Below are 24,648 nucleotides of genomic sequence, written 5' to 3'. Positions count from 1 at the left end.
ATTTGATTTTTACTCAACAGAATTATAAACAATAAAATGTTTATTCACAGAAGCCAAATTGGATAACCATAAAGAGTTTATGCTCGTCTGGGGCCATGCAGAAAAATCCCTAAAATGTGTGTGCATTTTTTAAAGCTTATCATTTTAGGAAATAAAGTAGTTTGTACTTCTTGGGAATTTGAGAAATGTGATTATGCCTTCTGGGTAGTATTACTGTACACAAAGGTTTAAAAGTTTCCTTTAGGAATTTACTATTATACTCAAGGAAAATATATTAGACATTCGGGCACATTGGACCATTTAACATAACTCTCTTTTAACAAATGTGATTTCTGGTAAAGAATAAAACATGTATATTTGAATGATTCTGTTTTAGCTTTTATCCTGCTCTTACAAATGTAAATTCTATATTGAATCCTCACAACGCAACTACTGGAAAATCTGTTTATCTTCAAAATAAATAATTTATTTAATGGCATTTGCTCCAGAGCCTGAGAATAATTTTCATAAATCAAATAGTTCATCAAGATGTTTCAAAGAAACAGAAAAGGAAGGCAATTTGAGAACACTGGGTAAATGAAAGTAGCTGCTTTCTCATATCCTCATACAAAATACATCCCTTAATCAACAAGATTACTTCCTTTTGGAAGAATAGAATAAAGTATATTACCTACAACTCCTTCCAACCTCTACTTTCAAATGACTGTGTGGATCTAAAATATAAGTATGTAGAAAAAGATCTAAGTCTGAGAAACAGTCATGAGGACCACTGGCCTCTAAAGATGAACTCAGCTAGACTGTCAGAGTACCAGACATTTCACTGCTAGGGATTCATTCCTTGGGGATTTTTGCCATGTGGAAGCAGGTCCCTTTTTGGTGTCTAATTTGGGGGGGATCACTAAATATATCAAACTTTTACTATTCAATCATGTTGCACCTATAACTTAGAATACTGTCAGCCCAACCATGAAAGTAAGTCACAAGCAGGAAGGAATATCAGTTAGATTGGAGAGATGAGGAGAGAGGACCTATAATCAAGTAGGGCAGGCCTAGGGAACCAGAGTGAGGCATCTCTGCATTCATATTGTGGCTTATTGGTATCACTGGGGTTGGGGAGAGGGAAGGACGGAACAGAGAACAGTAATGGATGCTTAAAGGAACAGCAAGATGATGGCAAAAATTAAATTTACAACTTTGCCAGGGACAGATTACATGTTTCGTGGTCCACTTATTACAGAAAAGTTGCTTCTGAAAGTCAGACAGTGGCTTTGACTGTCAACCTGGAGTTCACCTTCCTTTGAGAGGCCGTTCAGTATTTCTAACAACAACAACAACAGCAGCGGTTATTCACAAGTTATAACAATTATACCAAAACGCCATACATGGTAAGTAAAATACTCTTTGGTTTAGCATGTTCTCACTTGAGTATTTAAAGGTTTTTTTTTTAATCTTTTATAGAAACATAGAAAAACATACTCTGAACAGTTTGGGAACTACTGTAACTTTTGATATCACCAACCCCCAGTAACTGGCCCTGTACTAGGACATGTGTGCTTCATAAGCTCAGGCTCTTCCATTAGCCTCTTCTCTGAAGCTGGGATGCTAAATAGGAATTCTTCATTCTGAAGTTCAGCCACAGTGAAAGGTAAGAGTATGATTATGCAGACTGCAAGTCTCAAAAAGGAATAGATATGGCTCCTATATATGGCTCAGAGGTAAACCACCATCACTGTAATTCAGGAAAACTGACACTCAAAAGAGAGTGTTCTCAGGCAGAGAAAGACACATTGCTTACTAATAATGCTGGCTTTCCAGATACAAAAAGGGAGTGGTAACCTTGGCATCAAATTTTTATATTGTAATTTACCATTTATGTACATTAAAATTAAAAAGATTTAAAATTAAAAACTCCATGGTCAGAAAGAAACAAAAAATATGCTTTCAGACTCAGAAGAAATAACTCAAAAAGTGATACACCAAACGACAGCATATTTAATATGGTCAAGAAGAAATTGTGAAAAAAAAAAAAACTACAGGAAACTTTCATCACACCTTAGATTCATTGATAACCCTAACTATTCATCATACAGCTTTTTATCCCATGGGATACTTCTCAAACCAGGTGACTAGCTATGGAAATTTACTTCTGCCAATTGATTATTCCTTTAGCAATCATCTAAATTCTTATTCAGTTTCATAACCACCAAAGAGAAAAAGAAGAAAATGAAAATCAAATCCAGGAACAAAAGTAGAAAAGTTTGACTCTACATGAATAGAAACCCAATTGTTCATGGTTCTTGTGTCCCCTACTCAGCTATTTCTGTGCCCTGCATGAACTTCTGGAGGCAGCACACATGTATATTTTAATTTTTCATTTCTTAACTGTGTAATTTATTTTATTTTTTAGACATCATCATTCTTTTTCCTCACTGGTGCACTTCTTATATGTAGAAAAAATAATACTCAATACCCTGGTATAAATAAAAAATATATATGCTTTTTAAAGCGTGTGTTTACATTTTATGTTAATTTTTCATGTTTAAATATTTATATATTATATTAAACTTTTATGCAGAAAGCATTTCTAAATTACGAACCAGGATCCATTTGAGCTTTGCCAAGACATAAATATTTGCTTCATCGTTTTTTATTAATGATTTTAAATGTTATTTTTCTATTTAAAAAACCATGTGTACAGTTTGAGTTGTCTTCAATACAAATTTAAAAATTAATCAGCTATAATGGCAATGTGGCATAGTGATTAAGAGTGGGGTTTGTGGTATCAAAAAGCCTGATTTTAATTCTGCCTCTAACACTTTCAAGCTGTTTTACCTTACAGAAGGTATTAACCTCTCTGTATCTCAGCTTCCTCGTCAGCAAATGAGAACAATCGTAGCAACTACCTCAAAGAATTGTTATGAGTCCTGTTCATTTAAAGCCATTACTGTTACTATTGTGTCTAGTGTCAGCCGAGGAGATATCTTGGTATTGTTTTCACTATCATCCCCAAGAATCAATTCTGCACTTATAGACACATGATGCTTTGCTAGACACTAGGTACATGAGTTCATCAATTGAGTCCTCTCAAAACCTGCAGACCCACACATGTGCACACATACACACATCCTGCAACAGAACGGCCTGTACCAAACTCTGAAATAACCAATTAAGAACATCATCTACAGATGTGCTGTGCTGACATTAGAAACAGGTCAAAGGTAAATGGGAAGGGATGTGGAGATGACCGTGGAAGTCCCTGGGAATTCTGTATTTCACAAAGAAAAGTACAGATCCCCTCTGGTTAATGGCTTCATGGAAGAGCAGTGACAGTGACAGTTTTAAGGGAGGAGAGACACAACTGGGTGGATTTGAAAGAAAAGAACCTTATCTAGGCTTACAAGGCTGTTATCTTAAAGACTTGGCATTTGGACTGGAATGACTGTATCATGGGAGTTTGAGACAATTTTGTCTAACATGATTAAAGACTCATGAACCAAAGAATAGAAACTAAGGAAATGAAGTTCAAGGCTTGTCCCTGACAGGCTGTGAAGCACAGTGTATGTGCACAGTGTATGATCCACAGGGTATGTGGATCTTAGAGTTCTGAAGAACATAATTAGTGACAAGACACTATCAGGCTTTGGGGGGAGATAAGCAAGAGCATTTTAAGAAGAACTTCAAGAGGCTAAGAGATGGATGAAGAAAACAATGCTGACCACAGGATGACAGTGAGAAGTGCAGGACAGCTGTAGGCAGAGAGTCCAGAAAGAGACTAAAATTGATCAAGACACAAAATTAAAAGTACTCGGGACAGGTGGTAAAAATGTGGGACAGATACGAGGGGAAAGCATGAAGCAGAATAAAGTTTAGTTTAGCAATAAAATGCATGAACAGAATGCAGAGGAGGTGAAATGACACTAGTTTGCGGCTTGAAATGGGAAAGAGATGATGATGACACAGCTGCTTTGATTGACAGCAGGGTGGAACAGAGGATTTGAAGGAAAACATAACATTGTTCTTGAATCTTCAGCTGACATGGGATCTCCATCACAACTCATCCTATGTTCAGGGAAATATAAATCAAGAGTGGGAGCAGGCAAAAGGAAAATTACATTTGTATTTCAAAGTTCTTGATACCATGTGAGGTCAGCACTTACTATCTAAACTCTCTGCTGCTTCGCTCCTTTTCTTAACCCTTTGTCTCTATCAGTTACCCAGTAGTTAGGCATCTGGCCTGTGCAGGGGGAAGACAGAATCTAGGATTCAAAGATAGTTTTATGTACACACAGACTGAAGCATGCATGCACATACATACACCTTCCAAAGCTAGAAAACAGTATCAGAATTCAACTGAAGAAGCTATTTCATTAATGCCCTTTCCACGTTGTTCTTTTGTAAAGTGACTCTTGCTTTCTGCACTTACTCATATAAAAATATCTTTGTTATTCCTTACATTTGTTTCACACATATCACTTCATAAACAGTTGAATTGTGGTAAATAAGAGGAAATGTTCACAATACCTCCTTAGTTGGTCATCTCTCTTCTCCCGTGGTACTAAAGAAAGTAGTATAAGCAACACATTTTTAAACAACAGACAGTACAGAAGAAGTGCTGCTTTGAGGACCCATTTAAGTTTGATGTATTTTCAGAGAGCCATAACACGGTGCTGAAGAAATAGATGCAAGTGTGCCACGAAGAAAATAGCAAAACGAAAAGTTACTCTCAGAATGAGCATCTGAGAGCCAGCTCCCATCCTGAGCTAAGTACCTCCACTTCAGCACAGACAACAAATATCTAATTAACACAAATATCTAATTGCTTTAACAGAATAGGCAGTAAATTATATTAAAGGGAAAAAAAAATAAACAGCAGGGAAAATAGGGAGAAAACTACTCAGGAGATTATTTATTTGAGAAATGTGATTATACTCACAAGTGTTCTTCTCTTTACTTTACTTGGCTAAGACACTGTCTCAGCAAACAGCTCTCATCCTATGAAACAGTAAAAGGAAGCAAGTTCTCCCAGGGAGAGGGAGGGGATGGTGGTTAGCCACAAGACCAGGTAATTAGTAAAATCCTGGCATGTCTAATACACTTGCCTTGAGTAGTGTTCTGAGTCAGTTAATTGATCTGATATGTTGCTTAGCTCAAAGTTAAAATACCAAATGAATAGGTGAGCAGGACTTGACCAGTCAATACACCTAATATAACATAGCCCATAGAACTGTCAGCCAATAAACTAGAACTGTGTCCAGGAATGATCAAATTTAAATTTGCTTTACTGACACCAGACTGGATTTCTGTTAGAGATGTTTTAAAGTGAAATTTTCATGAATTCCGAATAAAAATTTTACGTGGAAAATGCGTGGAGAAGATAATGATGTATACTCAATCAAGACAATTACATGAACTCTAAATGATTTCAGGGGTTTATTCTTGTGGCAAAGATGGCCTCTTCTCTCTTGCAGGCTATGACCCTCTTTTTCCTTTAAAGTTCTTCTCATTGGAGAATCTACCCACAGCTCATTCCATTTGGCCCAAGGTATGTTATTCCAGTGTTCCCTACACACATAATGTGGACCCCTGCGTAGCTTCAGAAGGTTTACACTTACTTATTTTTTATCTGTACATTCATTCATTCATTCATCCCTTTCCCCTATCTTCTCCAACATCACTAGGAAGGAGCAAGAGCCAGTTGAGCATTCAGCTTTCTCTCTGAGCACTGTAGAACATTTTTACTGTCCTCTCAGGTCCTTTGGTTGCTTTGGTAAATGCCAATTTGTAGCTTTTTAATGTTCAAGGGAAAAGAGGAAATTGAAAGTTGACACAAATCACTAATTAGAAGCATAGATTGTTAACTTTGGAAAGGACCTCAGTAATCATAGGATCAAGTCTTCCATCCAGGAACCGACCCTCTTTAAAATATTTGTAGAGGGGGTTTTTCAACTTCTGGTTTAAAATCATTTAGTGGCAGGAAGCTCATTATCTCACAAAGCAATCTATTTTACCACTTTCCAATTCTGTTTGGAAAGTTCTTCCTTAAAGGAAGCCAAAACCTACTACCCTATAACTCCCAGCCATGAATCTTTCTTCTGCCCTCTGGAACAGCAAGTGCAAGGTACTTGCCTTATTTATATGTCAATTCTTCAAATATTTCGAGTGTTATTTCTTTCCACAGTCTTCTTTTCTCCAAGTGAATTGTCCTAATCTCCTTTCTATATATTTTGATAATTACATCCATTTAACAAAGCCATTGTATTAAGTGAAAGTCCCAAATGGTGCCTGGAAAATAGTAAGCATTTACACGATTGTTCAAAAAGATGAATTTACTAGTTCAGAAAGATCTCTGGGTTTGAGGATACGGGGAGGGGGAAGGGTAAGCTGGGACAAAGTGAGAGAGTGGCATGGACATATATACACTACCAAACGTAAAATAGATAGCTAGTGGGAAGCAGCCGCATAACACAGGGAGATCAGCTCGGTGCTTTGTGACCACCTAGAGGGGTGGGATAGGGAGGGTGGGAGGGAGGGAGATGCAAGAGGGAAGAGATTTGGGGACAGATGTATATGTATAACTGATTCACTTTGTTATAAAGCAAAAACTGACACACCATTGTAAAGCAATTATACTCTAATAAAGATGTTTAAAAAAATAAAAAGATCTCTGGGTCTTGTTTTCTCCACCTATACTTTTAAAGAAATCAGAAATCCTCTTTGGAAAACTGTCTAATCTGTAAACGTCAATATCCTTCTGCAAACTTGTTGACAGAACAGAACACAATACTTCAATTAGCTAGTGGTCAGAGCAAAAATTCTGCACTATACTTTTACGTGGTCAAGACCTAAGTGCTCCTTGTTTGTATAATTTTGTGTGTAAAAAACCAGCCCATCATTTTGTTAGCCTTTTTAGCAACAACAGCAAATGGTGGGCTCATTTAAATACCCTAGATTTTTTTCACTTGCACTATTACTAAACCAGGTTTCTCCCTTATTTACTTTTGGAAAGTATCTCATTGATAACATTTTTATTATGAGCTGTGGGAAGATTGACTCCTGACTAAAATGTGGATTTTGTTTATGTATCCTCTATTTCTGTCATTAAAAGTGACAATCAAAAATCAGATATCATATGGATCAAAGAGTTCTTCTCTTTGAATTGAAAGAAAATAGGCCACTGAGGGATAAAACATATTCTGTGCTAACAACAAATATTTTTGTGAAAGTAATTCCTGGAGAAAGAAGATTGGCAAATGCTTTAAATTAAACTGGGACATTTACCTATAGACACTTAAAAGCACTTTGTCAAAGAGACTTGTTTTATATCAGTTGTTATTCCTCATGCATATTCAGAACTATTTAAGTAACTTAGAAATAAAACAAATTTTCTTTACACAACTCTAATTACTGTTTGCCAGTGATTACATGCAAGCGTCCTTTATTTAACTGGTTTACATATGCAATGATCTTATTATCTTCCAAAGACTATCTCCTCCATTTTCAAATAATCAGCTTAACATACTTAAAACACTGAAAATTTTTCTGTGTACAGAAATTTGAATCTTTTTAGCTAATAAGTTAACAAATTTTGATTACCCTTGGAGAAAACAGTATACTATAAATAGGAAAAAAATTAAAACTTTGTGTTTATTTCATAAGGGAATACTGTGGATGTCATAACAATACTATCAGGTATGCAGTTTTCTCTGGAAGAGAGAATTCCACTCTTCAGACATCTGAAATGTAACAGGTCACTAGGTTAGCCTAATCTTTTAGTTGTGAGTTTTATTTATGACTTTCAGAGGGCTGCAGCTGTTTTTTTCTTTTTGTCAACATCTTTATTGGAGTATGATTGCTCTACAATGGTGTGTTAGTTTCTGCTGTATAACACAGTGAGTCAGCTATACATATACATATATCCCCATATCTCCTCCCTCTTGCGTCCCCCTCCCCTCCCTATCCCACCCCTCTAGGTGGTCACAAAGCACCGAGCTGATCTCCCTGTGCTACGCGGCTGCTTCCCACCAGCCACTCATTCTATATTTGGTAGTGTATATATGTCCATGGCACTCTCTCACCTCGTCCCAGCCCACCCCTCCCCCTCCCTGTGACCTCAAGTCCACTCTCCACGTCTGCATCTTTACTCCTATCCTGCCCTTAGGTTCTTCAGAACAATTTTTTTTTTTTTTAGATTCCATATATATGTGTTAGCATACGGTATTTGTTTTTCTCTTTCTGACTTACTTCACTCTGTATAACAGACTCTAGTGAGTTGGACTCTATCCACCTCACAACAAATAACTCAATTTCATTTCTTTTTATGGCTGAGTAATATTCCATTGTATATATGTGCCACATCTTCTTTATCCATTCATCTGTCGATGTGCACTTAGGTTGCTTCCATGTCCTGGCTATTGTAAATAGTGCTGCAGTGAACATTGTGGTACATGACTCTTTTTGAATTATGGTTTTCTCAGGGTATATGCCCAGTAGTGGGATTGCTGGGTCATGTGGTAGCTCTATTTTTAGTTTTTTAAGGAACCTCCATACTGTTCTCCATAGTGGCTGTATCAGTTTACATTCCCACCAACAGTGCAAGAGGGTTCCCTTTTCTCCACACCCTCTCCAGCATTTATTGTTTGTAGATTTTCTGATGATGCCCATTCTAACTGGTGTGAGGTGATACCTCATTGTAGTTTTGATTTGCATTTCTCTAACAATTGGTGATGTTGAGCAGCTTTTCATGTGCCTCTTGGCCATCTGTATGTCTTCTTTGGAGAAATGTCTATTTAGTCTTCTGCCCATTTTTGGACTGGGTTGTTTGTGTTTTTGATATTGAGCTGCATGAGCTGCTTGTATATTTTGGAGATTAATCCTTTGTTAGTTGCTTCGTTTGCAAATATTTTCTCCCATTCTGAGGGTTGTCTTTTCGTCTTGTTTATGGTCTCCCTTGCTGTGCAAAAGCTTTTAAGTTTCATTGGGTCCCATTTGTTTATTTTTGTTTTTATTTCCCTTTCTGTAGGAGGTGGGTCAAAAAGGATCTTGCTGTGATTTATGTCATAGAGTGTTCTGCCTATGTTTTCCTCTAAGAGTTTTATAGTGTCTGGACTTACATTTAGGTCTTTAACCCAATTTGAGTTTATTTTTGTGTTTTGTGTCAGGAAATGTTCTAATTTCATTATTTTACATGTAGCTGTCCAGTTTTCCCAGCACCACTTATTGAAGAGGCTGTCTTTTCTCCATTGTATATTCTTGCCTCCTTTATCAAAGATAAGGTGGCCATATGTGCGTGGGTTTATCTCTGGGCTTTCTATCCTGTTCCATTGGTCTATATTTCTGTTTTTGTGCCAGTACAATACTGTCTTGATTACTGTAGCTTTGTAGTATAGTCTGAAGTCAGGGAGCCTGATTCCTCCAGCTCTGTTTTTCTTTCTCAAGATTGCTTGGATATTTGGGGTCTTCTGTGTTTCCATACAAATTATGAAAATTTTTTTCTAATTCTGTAAAAAATGCCATTGGTAGTTTGATAGGTATTGCATTGAATCTGTAGATTGCTTTGGGTAGTATAGTCATTTCACAATGTTGATTCTTCCAATCCAAGAACATGGTATATCTCTCCATCTGTTTGTATCATCTTTAATTTCTTTCATCAGTGTCTTATACTTTTCTGCATACAGGTCTTTTGCCTCCTTAGGTAGGTTTATTCCTAGGTATTTTATTCTTTGTTGTTGCAATGGTAAATGGGAGTGTTTCCTTAATTTCTATTTCAAATTTTTTGTCATTAGTGTATAGGAATGTAATACATTTCTGTGCATTAATTTTGCATCTTGCTACTTTACCAAATTCATTGATTACTTCTAGTAGTTTTCTGGTAGCATCTTTAGGATTCTCTAAGTATCATGTCATCTGCAAATAGTGACAGTTTTACTTCTTCTTTTCCGATTTGGATTCCTTTTATTTCTTTTTCTTCTGATTGTTGTGGCTAAAACTTCCAAAACTATGTTGAATAACAGTGGTGAGAGTGGGCAATCTTGTCTTGTTCCTGAGCTTAGTGGAAAAGGTTTCAGTTTTTCACCATGGAGAACGATATTGGCTGTGGGTTTGTCATATATGGCCTTTATTATGTTGTGGTAAGTTCCCTCTATGCCTAGTTTCTGGAGGGTTTTTATCATAAATCGGTGTTGAATTTTGTTGAAAGCTTTTTCTGCATCTATTGAGATGACCATATGGTTTTTCTCCTTCAATTTGTTAATATGGTTTATTTTATTGATTGATTTGCATGTACTGAAGAATCCTTGCATTCCTGGGATAAACCCCATTTGATCAGGGAGTATGATCCTTTTAATGTGCTGTTGGATTCTGTTTGCTAGTATTTTGTTGAGGATTTTTGCATCTATGTTCATCAGTGATATTGGCCTATAGTTTTCTTTTTTTGTGACATCTTTGTCTGGTTTTGGTATCAGGGTGATGGTGGCCTCGTAGAATGAGTTTGGGAGTGTTTCTCCCTCTGCTATATTTTGGAAGAATTTGAGAATTCTCTAAATGTTTGATAGAATTCACCTGTGAAGCCATCTGGTCCTGCGCTTTTGTTAGTTGGAAGATTTTTAATCACAGTTTCAATTTCAGTGCTTGTGACTGGTCTGTTCATATTTTCTATTTCTTCCTGGTTCAGTCTCAGAAGGTTGTGCTTTTCTAAGAATTTGTCCATTTCTTCAAGGTTGTCCATTTTACTGGCATAGAGTTGCTTGTAATAATCTCTCATGATCCTTTGTATTTCTTCAGTGTCAGTTGTTACTTCTCCTTTTTCATTTCTAAATCTATTGATTTGAGTCTTCTCCCTTTTTTTCTTGATGAGTCTGGCTAATGGTTCAAAAATTTTAGTTATCTTCTCAAAGAACCAGCTTTTAGTTTTACTAAAACTCCTTCATTTCTTTTTCATTTATTTCTGATCTGATCTTTATGATTTCTTTCCTTCTGCTAACTTTGCAGTTTTTCTGTTCTTCTTTCTGTAATTGCTTTAGGTATAAGGTTAGGTTGTTTATTTGAGATTTCTCTTGTTTCTTTTTTTTTTAACATCTTTATTGGAGTATAATTGCTGTACAATGGTGTGTTAGTTTCTGCTTTATAACAAAGTGAATCAGTTATACATATACATATGTTCCCATATCTCTTCCCTCTTGCGTCTCCCTCCCTCCCACCCTCCCTATCTCTTGTTTCTTGAGGTAGGACTGTATTGCTATAACCTTCCCTCTTAGAACTGCTTTTGCTGCATCCCATAGGTTTTGGGTCATCGTGTTTTCATTGTCATATGTTTCTAGGTATTTTTTGATTTCCTCCTGATTTCCTCAGTGATCTCTTGGTTATTTAGTAGTGTATTGTTTAGCCTGCATGTGTTTGTATTTTTTACAGTTTTTTTCCTGTAATTGACATCTAGTCTTACAGTGTTGTGGTTGGAAAAGATACCTGATACAATTTCAATTTTCTTAAATTTACCAAGTCTTGATTTGTGACCCAAGATATGATCTATCCTGGAGAATGTTCCATGAGCACTTGAGAAGAAAGTGTATTCTGTTGTTTTTGGATAGAATGTCCTATAAATATCAATTAAGTCAATCTTGTTTAATGTGTCATTTAAAGCTTGTGTTTCCTTATTTATTTTCACTTATGATGATCTGTCCATTGGTGAAAGTGGGGTGTTAAAGTCCCCTACAATGATTGTGTTACTGTCGATTTCCCCTCTTATCGCTGTTAGCATTTGCCTTATGTATTGAGATGCTCCTATGTTGGGTGCATAAATATTTACAATTGTTATATCTTCTTCTTGGATTGATCCCTTGATCATTATGTAGTGTCCTTCTTTGTCTCTTGTAATAGTGTTTATTTTAAAGTCTATTTTGTCTGATATGAGAATTGCTACTCTAGCTTTCTTTTGATTTCAATTTGCATGGAATATCTTTTTCCAGCCCCTCACTTTCTATCTGTATGTGTCCCTTGGTCTGAAGTGGGTCTCTTGTATACTGCATATATACGGGTCTTGTTTTTGTATCCATTCAGCGAGTCTATGTCTTTTGGTTGGAGAATTTAATCCATTTACATTTAAGGTAATTATTGATAGGTATGTTTCTATTACCATTTTCTTAATTGTAGGGCTTAATTGTTATTGTAGGTCTTTTCCTTCTCTTGTGTTTCTTGCCTAGAGAAGTTCCATTAGCATTTGTTGTAAAGCTGGTTTGGTGGTGCTGAATTCTCTTAACTTTTGCTTGTCTGTAAAGGTTTTAATTTCTCCGTCAAATCTGAATGAGATCCTTGCTAGGTAGAGTAATCTTGGTTGTAGGTTTTTCCCTTTTATCAGTTTCAACATGTCCTGCCACACCCTTCAGGCTTGCAGAGTTTCTGCTGAAAGATCAGCTGTTAACATTATGGGGATTCCCTTGTATGTCATTTGTTGTTTTTCTCTTGCTGCTTTTAATATTTTTTCTTTGTATTTAATTTTTGATAGTTTGATTAATATGTGTCTTGGTGTGTGTTTCTCCTTGTATTTATCCTGTATGGGAATCTCTGTGCTTCCTGTACTTGATTGACTATTTCCTTTCCCATATTAGGGAAGTTTTAAACTATAATATCTTCAAATATTTTCTCACTCGCTTTCTTTTTCTCTTCTTCTTCTGGGACCCCTATAATTAGAATGTTGGTGCATTTAATGTTGTCCCAGAGGTCTCTGAGACTGTCCTCAATTCTTTTCATTCTTTTTTCTTTATTCTGCTCTGTGGTAGTTATTTCCACTATTTTATCTTCCAGGTCACTTATCCCTCTTCTGCCTCAGTTATTCTCCTATTGATTCCTTCTAGAGAATTTTTAATTTCATTTATTGTGTTGTTCATCATTGTTTGTTTGCTCTTTAGTTCTTCTAGGTCCTTGTTAAACATTTCTTGTGTTTTCTCCATTCTATTTCCAAGATTTTGGATCATCTTTACTATCATTACTCTGAATTCTTTTTCAGGTAGACTACCTATTTCCTCTTCATTTGTTTTGGTCTGGTGGGTTTTTACCTTGCTCCCTTATCTACTGTGTATTTCTCTGTCTTCTCATTTTGCTTAACTTAATGTGTTTGGGGTTTCGTTTTTGCAGGCTGCAGGTTCATAGTTCCTGTTGTTTTTGGTGTGTGCCCCCAGTGGCTAAGGTTGGTTCAGTGGGTTGTGTAGGCGTCCTGGTGGAGGGGACTGGTGCCTGTGTTCTGGTGGATGAAGCTGATCTTGTCTTTCTGGTGGGCAGGACCGTGTCCGGTGGTGTGTTTCGGGGTGTCTGTGAACTTAGTATGATTTTATGCAGCCTCTCTGCTAATGGGTGGGGTTGTGTTCCTGTCTTGCTAGTTGTTTGGCATAGAGTGTCCAGCACTATAGCTTGTTGGTCGTTGAGTGGAGCTGAGTCAGTGCTGAGATGGAGATCTCTGGGATAGCTCTTGCTGATTGATATTACATGGGGCCAGAAGGTCTCTGGTGGTCCAATGTCCTGAATTCGGCTCTCTCACCTCAGAGCCTCAGGCCTGACAGCTGGCCGGAGCAACATGACCCTGCCAGCCACACGGCTGGAGAAGATGGGCTCTGAGTTGTGTGTCAGCCACTGCCCTGTGTAGCTCTGTCTCAGCTGTCTCCAAAGGTCACCCAGATACATTGGGTTATCCCAGCATTCCTCAGAACTTGCACATGCCAGTCTGGGATTTGTAGTTGTCCTCCTGATACTCTTCCCTGAAGTACTAATTATAGGCCCATCAGTCAAAATTATGAACTCCAAAATAGCAGGCTTTCGAAAGTCAGCTGAAGGTACATGTGTCACAGGACAAAGCTTGCATTTATGGTGGTGAGAGATAGGCTAATAGTGTTGGTTCTCTTCAGTTCAGAGACTGGGACAGTCTGAGCCTTCATGTAGCCAAGTCAGGAGCAGCTGGTCAACGGTCCCAAAGTGGTAACATGTTAGATTCCAAGAAGGCTTTCTGTAGCACCCGAGCAGTAGTCCCAAGCAGCCACTCCGCTAGCTGCAGCACGCTGACCAGGGAACTCGGTGGGACCCTCAAACGAGGATTTCTGCTGGCCCTAGAGCCTGACTTGCCCACCCAGGCAAGGAGCTGAGGAGGGCATCTCCTGGCTCTGTCTCACCAAAGGAGCGGACACCTGGAAGCTGTGCAGCCAGCAGCGCTGGAGCTGAGAGGTAGGCAGGCGGGGCTGACAGCCTCCCGAGAAAAGCCCGAACTGCGTGGAGGGTTCCGGTGCTACCGCCCAGGTAGGGGAATTTATTCAGAGCTGAGGCTGAGAGTAGTTCCCAGCCCACCCTGCCTGGAAAACCTGGTGTTACCCCGCCCGGTCCTGATAAGGCAAGTTGCTGCAGCTGTTTTTATGCTCAACAGAATGTATAGAGGAATAACAGGTGTTCACATCTGATTATTTACTCCATCGATTACAAATGAAATTATGGAGATGAGGCAATTTGTTGGATTAATCAGAAAAAGAAAAGAAAAACACAAAAACACATCCCTCCCTCTGTAAAGTTTTAGACATACAGGAAACTTATGATGATGACCTGAATTCTAGCTCATCCTTGCTTAATCATAAGAATGCATCTATCAATCAAATCAACACATAGGCAGGAAGACAATCTGTGGGTTGAGACAATCGTCTGATATTTGTGTCCATGAGGCAAAGTATAAAGGATGATGCTATTTTTAGAGTATCTTCATTTCCAAAATATGGAATCTTATCCTGAAACATATATGACATTTCATGACATTTCACCACTTTTTGACATTTATACAAATAGTATTCATATTCATTCTTTATTGAGCAAGTGTTTTAACATGGCAGCTATTTTATTTGTATATTTATTTAATCCTCTTTATCCAAAAGGAATTAAATATGACACTTATAATGAATAAAACAACATAGCAAAATGAAAATAAAATTTTAAGTAAGTAAGAAAGATGAGGCAATGGAGTAAAAATGGGCAGAAAAACAAGGCAGACCATGGAGTAAATTTAGTTCAAGAAATTTGTACTACATAATCCTAATTGTTACTGAGAAGAGGAAAACAGTTATTTGTAAGCTTCACACTTTCATAAAGTATTTTTTATTGCTCAAGAAAACAAGAACTGTGCCTCATTCCTTGGCCAGAAGGAAATTTCTTCCATGAGATCACTCATTGTGAGAATACTGTGCAGTGCAATACAATCAATAATATTCTTAGTACACTTAGCAATGTATTTCATAAGGCTGTTCTTTTTTGAATGCCATCAGTATTAGCCTATGATGGCAAACCAAAGGGGGATTGAATAAATGCAATTTTCAGCAAGAGATTGGGTTGAAAATGCAATATAAAATTTTATAGAATCATGGCTTTCTGCTGTTGACATATATTTGTTATGATTTAATACCATTAAATACTAGTGGTATATATAGAAATGGATATTAAGCAAAAAACAACAAAAGGAAGCCTCTGATAGTACTTTTCAATAAATTACCCAATCATTAACTTACATGAAAAAAAGTTATTCTGAAATGTTTTCTTCATATTTCTCTTAGGTTAAAATATACATCAGATCTGAGCACAGGAGCCAAAGAAGTATTTGGCTTAAATGATATCTGAGAATGTGCAAAAGCCTGTGCTGCTAAACACTATTTACAATTCCTACCTAAAGATGTTATAGTGCAGTGTGTTGAGTGCTTGAAGAGTAGCAAACGTGGGTCCTATGAAAATGCCGGGGAGGAGCAACCTTGAGGACCCACGAAGACATCTCAGAGAGGGTGACCTTGGAGAACAAAGGACAGGCCAGACATAGATGGGAGGGAAGAGGGTTCCAGGCAGAGGAAAGAGTATGTGCCAAAACCAGAGGGTAAAAAAGTTCATAGAACATTGAAGTAATTCACTGTGACTGGAGTGTACTCTTGGAGGATAGTTACACGAGTGACAAGAGACACTGGAGAGAAAGACATGGTCTGGATCATAAGGGGCCTTATATGTCCCAGTAAGAACTTTTAAACTTTTTCCCTAGAACGATGAGGAGACATTGAGAAACGGTGAGCAAGGAAGAGACAGTATCATATTTGAATTTTAGAAGGGTTTCTCTGGTAGCCACATAAAGAATGGTCTGGAAAGGGGTAAGAATAACAGTAGGAAGATAACTCAGAATGTTTTAATAATCTGTATCAGAGCTGATAATTGGAAGTGGACATACTTAAGAGATATTTAGGAGGTATAAGTGAAAGAACTTGCTGAGTGATTAGAGGGATGGTGAATGGGAGGAAAACGGCAGAAATGACATTCAATCTTCTGACTTGAGCAACTGGGAGAAAGATGTTGTCACTGCTTGCCCAAAGGAGAAAATGTGGGAAGTTCAGCAAAAGAAAGAAAACTTCATTTTGTGGCATGTTGAATTTGAAAGCTATCCTGGGAGATGTCCAAATAAAAATGTTCAGAAAAAAAATTGATATATGGGCCTGGCACTCAAGAAAGAGCTTTAGAATTGAGATTTGGGTGTCACTGGTATAGATGATGATTGAGAAAATTCTGATTTAAAATGGCAAACATGGGCTTCCCTGGTGGTGCAGTGGTTGAGAGTCCGCCTGCCCATGCAGGGGACACGGGTTCGAGCCCTGGTCTGGGAAGATCCCACATGCTGCGGAGCAACTGGGCCCGTGAGCCACAACTACTGAGCCTGCGCGTCTGGAGCCTGTGCTCCGCAACAAGAGAGGCCGCGATAGTGAGAGGCCCGCGCACCGTGATGAAGAGTGGTCCCCGCTTGCCGCAACTAGAGAAAGCCCTTGCACAGAAACAAAGACCCAACACAGCCAAAAATAAATAATAAATAAATAAATAAAATTTAAAAAATAATAAAATAAAATAAAACAAAACGGCAAACAAGCTATCCCTCCTGACATCTGAATGGAAATTACAACATAAAATTAGAGGATAGAAATCCACCTGCAACAATGAATAGAAAAGTTAAGAAGGATGACCAGCAGATAAGACATTTCATCACCGAATGAGGAGATGCTGTACTGCAGGAAGATGGGCAATAATGTGCTCATTGGAACCTTGAGACTCACTGAGCTTAAAGTTCTCAAATATAATGGAAGTTGTGAGATATAGGAAGTTGGCAAAAATGAGATGGGGTGGTAATTATAAGTCTGGCAATAAAGAGTATGTCCTCACCAACATTTGCTTTGCCCTCCCTAACAATTAAAAAAAAGTTAGAAATATAAAAAGGAAAAAAGAAAGTATATCTAAAACAATTCATAATTATAATTGTAATAATGTCAACAGGAAGGAGGGATAAACACAAGTGGCTGTAGGTCAACACTAATGTTCTTTCCTTTAAGGAAGAGGAAATAATTAAAGTCAAAACTAAAAGCAAGAAAGGAGAAAATAAGGCATAGAAAAAGCAGAAAGATTTTGAAATAAAAACTAAACAATAGAAACAAGTTCAAATGTATCAGTAATCATAATAAACAGAAACGGCTTAAGCCCCTGAAGCATGTGAGGTGCTGGGCAGACATAAGATTTGTTTGAATACCATTCTATAAGAAACGGAGGATACTTATCTTGTTTGTCCACAGTTGGTACAAAATCTTCACTGCAATTATCTGGACCATGAATCCATCTTTGGATTTGTCGTTTAACTTTAAGAAAGCAACAATAAGGATCTCTATTAAATGAAAAATATATTCCATTTTCTTAAATAATTATATACAGCAAACTAAATTTTATTCAGTGAGTTCTGAGTTTTCTCTCACTAGAAATTGATGAAAGCCTTGATAGGTGTGACAATGACAATTATCTGTTCTGTTCTGTGCTAGGTCCAGCTCTTTACTCTTTCACTGTCCAGTTTCTTCTGAATTTCTTTTTTGTAATCCATACCACTTTGATGCTAGGCCAGATCATTTAATACTAATTATTTATAGTTCAGGTTTTAAATGACAACAATCTTATCCACTGAATGCTAAGTAGTATTTCCTTTAGTAATATCGGTATAATGCCTGATACAACTATAGTACAGGAATTCATCCTGCCTGTTACTTGAATGGCCCAACATTTTCTGTCTGCCTCCGGCTATTCTTTCAGCTGTCTCTGGATTTTCTTCTTGGGTTTCTGTCCTTTGGGCCAAATGATAACTTCCAGATCATATTTGAGCTTAAAGCTTTTCCCCCATTGGACATATTCTTAGATATGCTATATCCTCTAGCTACAGGAGCCCAGAGCTAGTCCATGCCTACTATAATGTTAACTAACCACATATTTTATGTTGACACTAAATTAATGCTAAGGAATCAAAGAAAAACAAACAAGACTAATGGGACATCTTTAGAAGGTAATAAAAGAGCTGCTCAGTAGAAGACTAATAATATGAAACACACAAATACATTTTTACCAAACTCTAAATGATCTCACATAATAATAATAGCTAATTATGCAACCAAAGATAGTTTTGAATGTGTTTTGTGTTAGGGTTTTGAATATAAGTTTTATTAGATTAAAAACGTGGTCCAAGTTTACAGTAAAAGTATACAACTAGAAACACTGAACATTGTCATATGAATCATATTTTAAAGTTTCCCTCATCTAAATTACCTACTTGAAAATTCTACTTTTAAAATGTGAAAACCCAATTCATATATTAAGGGGCTAATGATTCCATTTGTGAAAGTCCATTATTTTTACTGCTTCTTCCCTTACATGCTACTTTTTTCTTTTGTCTCTTTTCTTCTTTAAAAAAAAAAACTTTATACTCAATATAATTTATGTCTAAAGGTAGGGAAAAGAAGGCATAAACTTCAAATCAGCCCAGTCCGTTTAATTTTTCACCATCTACTTGGTTAGATATTAAGATTACCTGGCTCACATAAGGTGTGGAGACTATCTGAAGGTGTAATCCTGCACAGTATATTTGTTTATTGCCAAGAAAAATGGTGGGTTTTCAATATCTTTCATTTTGGGTTGGCTTTCAGTTAGCTGGGTAAGAACCACTACTCAAAGGACAATCACTGGAAATCACAAATATAAAAATGTTCTAAGAAATTCATCACAAACTACTTTTCTCTGTAACATTTTCATTTGCAGATCATCATTTAAGAGCTTCCATCTTCCTTTTAAGAATTATCCTCTGAAACCCAGTAGTGAAAACACTGCTATTGGGCAATATCCCAGTAGCAGCAAATATAAAACATAAGCTGTTTAAGTGACATCAGAAATCAGAATACATTTTAATGCCACAAGTTATGACAAAAATATTTTTTTGCCATAAAACTAGAACTTATGTGTTGGAAATGTACCAAATACAATGCCTTCAGCTGTAAGCAATAGAAAACCCAGCTCTCTGGTTTATACACAAATAAGTAGTCACACACAACTGAAGTCAAGAAGTTGGGAAGACTTCAGGCTAACTTTTCTAGTAGCTCCAGCTTCACCACTTCTCTTTTCTCTCCTTTTGCGTTATTCTCAGGCTGGTAGGAAGATGGTTCCACTAGTCTGGATCACATATCTACACAAAACAACCGCCAGAGGAAGAAAGAGCATCTCTTCCTGTAGTTCTTTCTCAAGAGGGAGAAAACTTTACCCAGAAGCCCCCAGAAATGCTTTATGTATGTCAGGGGCCCGTGTTAAGTCACATATTTTTCCTGAACTCATCTCTATTGCCAGGGAAATACTTAATTTTACTCAACTCTGGGCTCCTGAACCAAGGAGGGGAGTGCTTCCTGTCAAGTGTGTTACTGGGACTGTGGCCTGACATCAGGGTAAAGCAGTAAAAGCAGGAGACTCAGTCCATTCTGAGCCCTTCTTCCACATTTCCACTCTTCTCCAACCTGCCTGGTTTTTCATTCACCATAGTCTACTGGAAGTTGTTTTCTGTAGTGTTATGGTTTGAATTGCGTCCTCACCAAAATTCATATGTTGAAGTCCTAACCTCCAGCACCTCAGAATACGACCTTATTCAGAAATAAGGTCTCTGCAGTGTAACTAGTTAAGACAAGGTCATAATGGAGTAGGGTGGGCCCCTAATCCAATGTGACTATACCAGTCCTCATAAGAAGGGGAAATTTGGACACAGACACACACATAGGGAGAATACTATGGGGAGATGAAGGCAGAGGTTGGGGTGATGCTTCCACAAACCAAGAACTGCCAAAGATTGCTAGCAAATCACAGAAACCAGGTGAGAGACCTGGAGCAGATTCTCCCTCAGAGCCCTCAGAAGGAACCAACCCTGCTGATACGTTATCTTGGACTTCTAGCCTCCAGAACTGCAAAACAGTACATTTCTGTTGTTTAAGCTACTCAGTTGGTAGTACCTTTTTATGAAGGCCCTAACAAACTAATACATGTGGTGTGCCCAGAATTCATATAGGCGCTTCTCCACCAAACCAGGAGTGAAACTGTCCTATTTGCCTTAGAATAAAGTCACATTTTTTTGTGCTTTCTTATCTGTCAAATAGGGATAATAATAATATTTACCTCATAGGATTTTCTGGGAAGATTAAATAAGCTCCCAAGTATAGGTAAAGCACTTGGAGAAAAGTACATGGACCATATATGCTCTCAATAGTTACTAGCTATTCTTGGCCTTGACTCACTGAGCTACATGCCAAGCTCCATTACAGGCACTGTAAGTACATCACCAAACAAAACAAATACAAATTTTGGCCTTTATGATTTTTACATTGGTAGTGAGAGGATGCAGAGAATAAAACAAATAAGCAGATTATGTGATATACTGGCCAGTAGCAAGTTCCATGAAGAGAAATGAAGCAGAGAATGAGGAGAGGGAGAGCTGGGACTGGGTGTGGCAGGTTTCAGTAGGGTGGTCCAGAGAGGCATCCCTGGAGGAGGGATGGGAGTGAGGCATGTGCCCACCTGGAAAAAGACCATTCCAGGCAGAGAGAAGAGCAAGTGCAAGTGCCCTGAAATAGGAGCCTTCATGGAATAATCAAAGAGCAAGAAGGCCAGTGTGGGGAGAGCAGAGTGAGGTGGAAAGCAGTGGGAGGTAAGGTCAGAGACATAACAGGGGACCAGGTTGTGTAAGTTCTTAGAGGTCTTTGGCTTTTATTTTGAGTGACATGGCAAGACATTGGAGGTTTTGAACATGGGAATGATATGATCTGACATACATTTTTAGAGGATCACCCTGGCCACTGTATGAGGATGGTGGAGGCAGAGGGAGAGGGAAGGTAAGACACAGGCAGACAAGGTAGGAGGCTGTTTCTGAAGTCCAGTCTAGAGATTATGGTGGCTCTGCCTAGGGTGGTTTGGGGGAAGAGGTAAAACACAGTCAGGCTATAGATATTTTAACAGGAGAGGTGACAGCTTTTCCTGATGGAGTAAATGTGGTATTTGAAAGAAAGAATGGAGTTAAGAATGTCTCTGAGGTTTGAACCTGAGACTCTGGAAGCATATTTCCATTAACCGAGTTGGGAAAGACTGTTGGAGTAATTGGGGAAGGAAAGAACAAAGTTGTTATTGTTGTTCTTCTTCTTCCCTTTATTATTATTGCCATTATTATTGTTGTAACAAGAGGTAGCTTCATCAGTCCTTCCCATTTTTTTCTTAGTCCCATCTCCTATCAGATTTTCTCTTTCTCCCAGCAGGTAATAAACCTCTGTGCATCCCTCCCTTCTATTTGGTCAGCACATTACATCAAACTGGTCCCTTTTCCTACTGTGATCTAGTCCCAAAGAGAAGTATTATAGATGGATACTTAGCATGACCCTCTATCCTGGGAACATAAACTTGACCCTAACTGCCCGTTTCTACATTCACATCTTCCTTCTCAATCCCCCCAATAGTATCATTATGAAAGGAACCACCTGCTTTTTCTTCTTTTGGAAATTTTGCTGCCCTTTGCTTTTTCTCATTTTAGCCATTTTTCTTCCACTTACTCTAGTTTCCATTAATCTTCCCACCAACTCTTCCCCACTAACAATACTGTCTGCTCTCACTCCCATGAACTTTCCTATGACCCCTCAATACCGCAGTAAATCTCCTGACCTATCTCCCTAGCTCATCCCTTTCCACTGCCCTCAACTAAAGCTTTTTGCTGCAGGAAGAGTCATTTGAGGTCTCTGAGACTTAGTTTGCTCCTCTGTAAAATAAAGGAATTAAACAGATTATCTCCAAAGATACTTTCAGTTTTAACTTTTGATCAAACTGACTCTACGTTTAGCAATTCAGTATTCTTTCATGTGTGGAAGTTCTCATTTCCTAGCTAGCTCGTCCTCGATGTTTCCTTTCATTACTTCTTTACAGGTTCCAAAGTCCTAACCACATTTTTTCGTCATTATTTCTTAGGCCAAGGCAAGTGGTTTTCACCCACACCTTAATGTTGGTCAAAAGAGTGTTTCTTTTCTTAATTTTTTCCTAACATTAGCACACAAAATAATTGAAGGATAATGTTTCAAGTCTAAAAGAAAGTAAACTTATTGGGACATCTCTTTACCCTGAGTGAGATCTTATGTTGTTCTTTGAAAAATCTGTGACTGGAAAGTTTTGTTAATGCCAGTGACAAGCAGCTAACGGCACAATATCTGCTTTGATTTTCTCTGACACACCCTTGAGCTTTCCATCCTCACTTCTTTGTGGTGCCCCCACCTTTGACTTTCTTTTGTCCTGTAACTGCCAATTTTGATCAGCTAATGAGAGCGATAAGGGAAAAACAATTTAGCTCAGCCGAATGCCTCTTTTAACAAATAAGGAAACAGTTTGTTCTTCTGGATTTCAGACTAAATTAACAACATTTTAAAAAATCCTGTACACAGAGGTCATTTTTAATGCTTTTATTTAGCAAAAGTTCCAGGTGATTTTGAAATACATTGGACATTCCATTCACTGAGGATAAGTTTTTCCAAAACATTTTTAATAGCCCTAAACTGATTTTGTCTATCAAAGCAAAAAAGGCAAAAATCCACCCCAAAAAAGTCTTTCTATAGTCGGGGTTACGTAGCTGGACTTCGTAGACATTAAAGAAATTCTCACACACACACATTTATATAATTAGTTAGAAATATTCCATTTTTAAGATTAAATTTTACATAACACATTATGACTGTGGGTTACTCGAATACCATAGGTATTTCTACTTATTTTTAGCAAGAGAACTAGACTTCACATTACTTAATCCTGGCTTATAAATGTAACTTTGTAAAATTGTAGGATACATGTATCCTGTCTAGCCTTCTCTGCCCAAATTAAATGCCATCTCCTTTGAGTCCCATTTATAAGATGCCTCTCCCTCCTCTGAACTCCACTGGGACTTACCTTTCGCCCTTCTTATCCCCATACTTCCTAAATCAGAGTCTCTCATATCTATCAATAAGTGTTTATGGAAGAAAAGGAGGAGGAGAAAAATAAATAAGCATTTTATTTTAACAGAAAAAGTATGGGCTTTGAGTCAGACAAACCGAGTTTTGTATCTTATTTCATCTATTTATTCACCGTGTGATAGAGGACAGTTGATTTAATCTCTCTGAGTCTTAGTTTCCTCATCTATATAATGGAGATAATAAAATCTCCCTCATAAGGTACCGTGAAGATTACATTAAATAAGATTTAAAGCATCTAGCACATAAGAAGTACCCAATAAAAGTTATTTCCCCTTCCGCATTCCAGCAAATCATTACTAGTTCAACCCTGCAGTGCACCTGACTGAACACAGGGCTTTTTCTAGGCTATGAGCTTTTTGAAGACAACATCTTTTTTTTTTTTTTTAATTATTAATTTATTTATTTATGGCTGTGTTGGGGCTTCGTTTCTGTGCGAGGGCTTTCTCTAGTTGCGGCGTGCGGGGGCCACTCTTCATCGCGGTGCGCGGACCTCTCACTATCGCAGCCTCTCTTGTTGCGGAGCACAGGCTCCAGACACGCAGGCTCAGTAATTATGGCTCACGGGCCCAGTTGCTCTGCGGCATGTGGGATCTTCCCAGACCAGGGCTCGAACCCACGTCCCCTGCATTGGCAGGCAGATTCTCAACCACTGCGCCACCAGGGAAGCCCGACAACATCTTATTAATCTTCATATTTCCTGTAGAACCCAGGATAGTGAGTTGCATAGTCTGGAGGCATAGTAACTGTGTTTTGTATTAAACTGGGGGATAACGCAGGATCACCCCTAAACTGTGGAACAGTTGTCTGTGCACTTCGGCACTTGGGGCTCTTTTGCGAATACAGCTCTTGTGAGCTCTGTACGGCTCCGGCCACTCTGGCCGTGAGACAGCCCCCATGGTTTAAATCCGGATAACTACCTTCCTGAATTCTATGACGACTGATCAGAACACTGTTCCATTTCTCACTGTAGAAACTGCTGCAAACAAATCGACCTTCCTCTGAGAGGGACTGAACTTTGTGCTGGCAAAACCACAGGTTGTGTTGAAAAAGCACTGAGTCAAATAAACCTGGGTGATAAACTCCAGCTTGTCCCTGACCAGCCATGAGACCTTGGGCACGCTCCCTCTGCTTCCGGAGCCTCAGCTAAAACAAATAGAGATAATAATGCTAACTGAGGCTGTCACACAGGGTTGTGGGTAGAGAAGGAAGGCAAGGCCTTGGAACACATTTTAACAACCATGAAGCAGAATGCAAACAAACAAACAAAAAAAGTCTAGAAAGTCATTGCTTTGGG

The sequence above is a fragment of the Balaenoptera musculus genome, chromosome 12 (genome assembly GCF_009873245.2).
Source record: "Balaenoptera musculus isolate JJ_BM4_2016_0621 chromosome 12, mBalMus1.pri.v3, whole genome shotgun sequence".
In the NCBI taxonomy this organism is placed as follows: Eukaryota; Metazoa; Chordata; class Mammalia; order Artiodactyla; family Balaenopteridae; genus Balaenoptera; species Balaenoptera musculus.
This window is presented reverse-complemented; position numbering follows the sequence as displayed.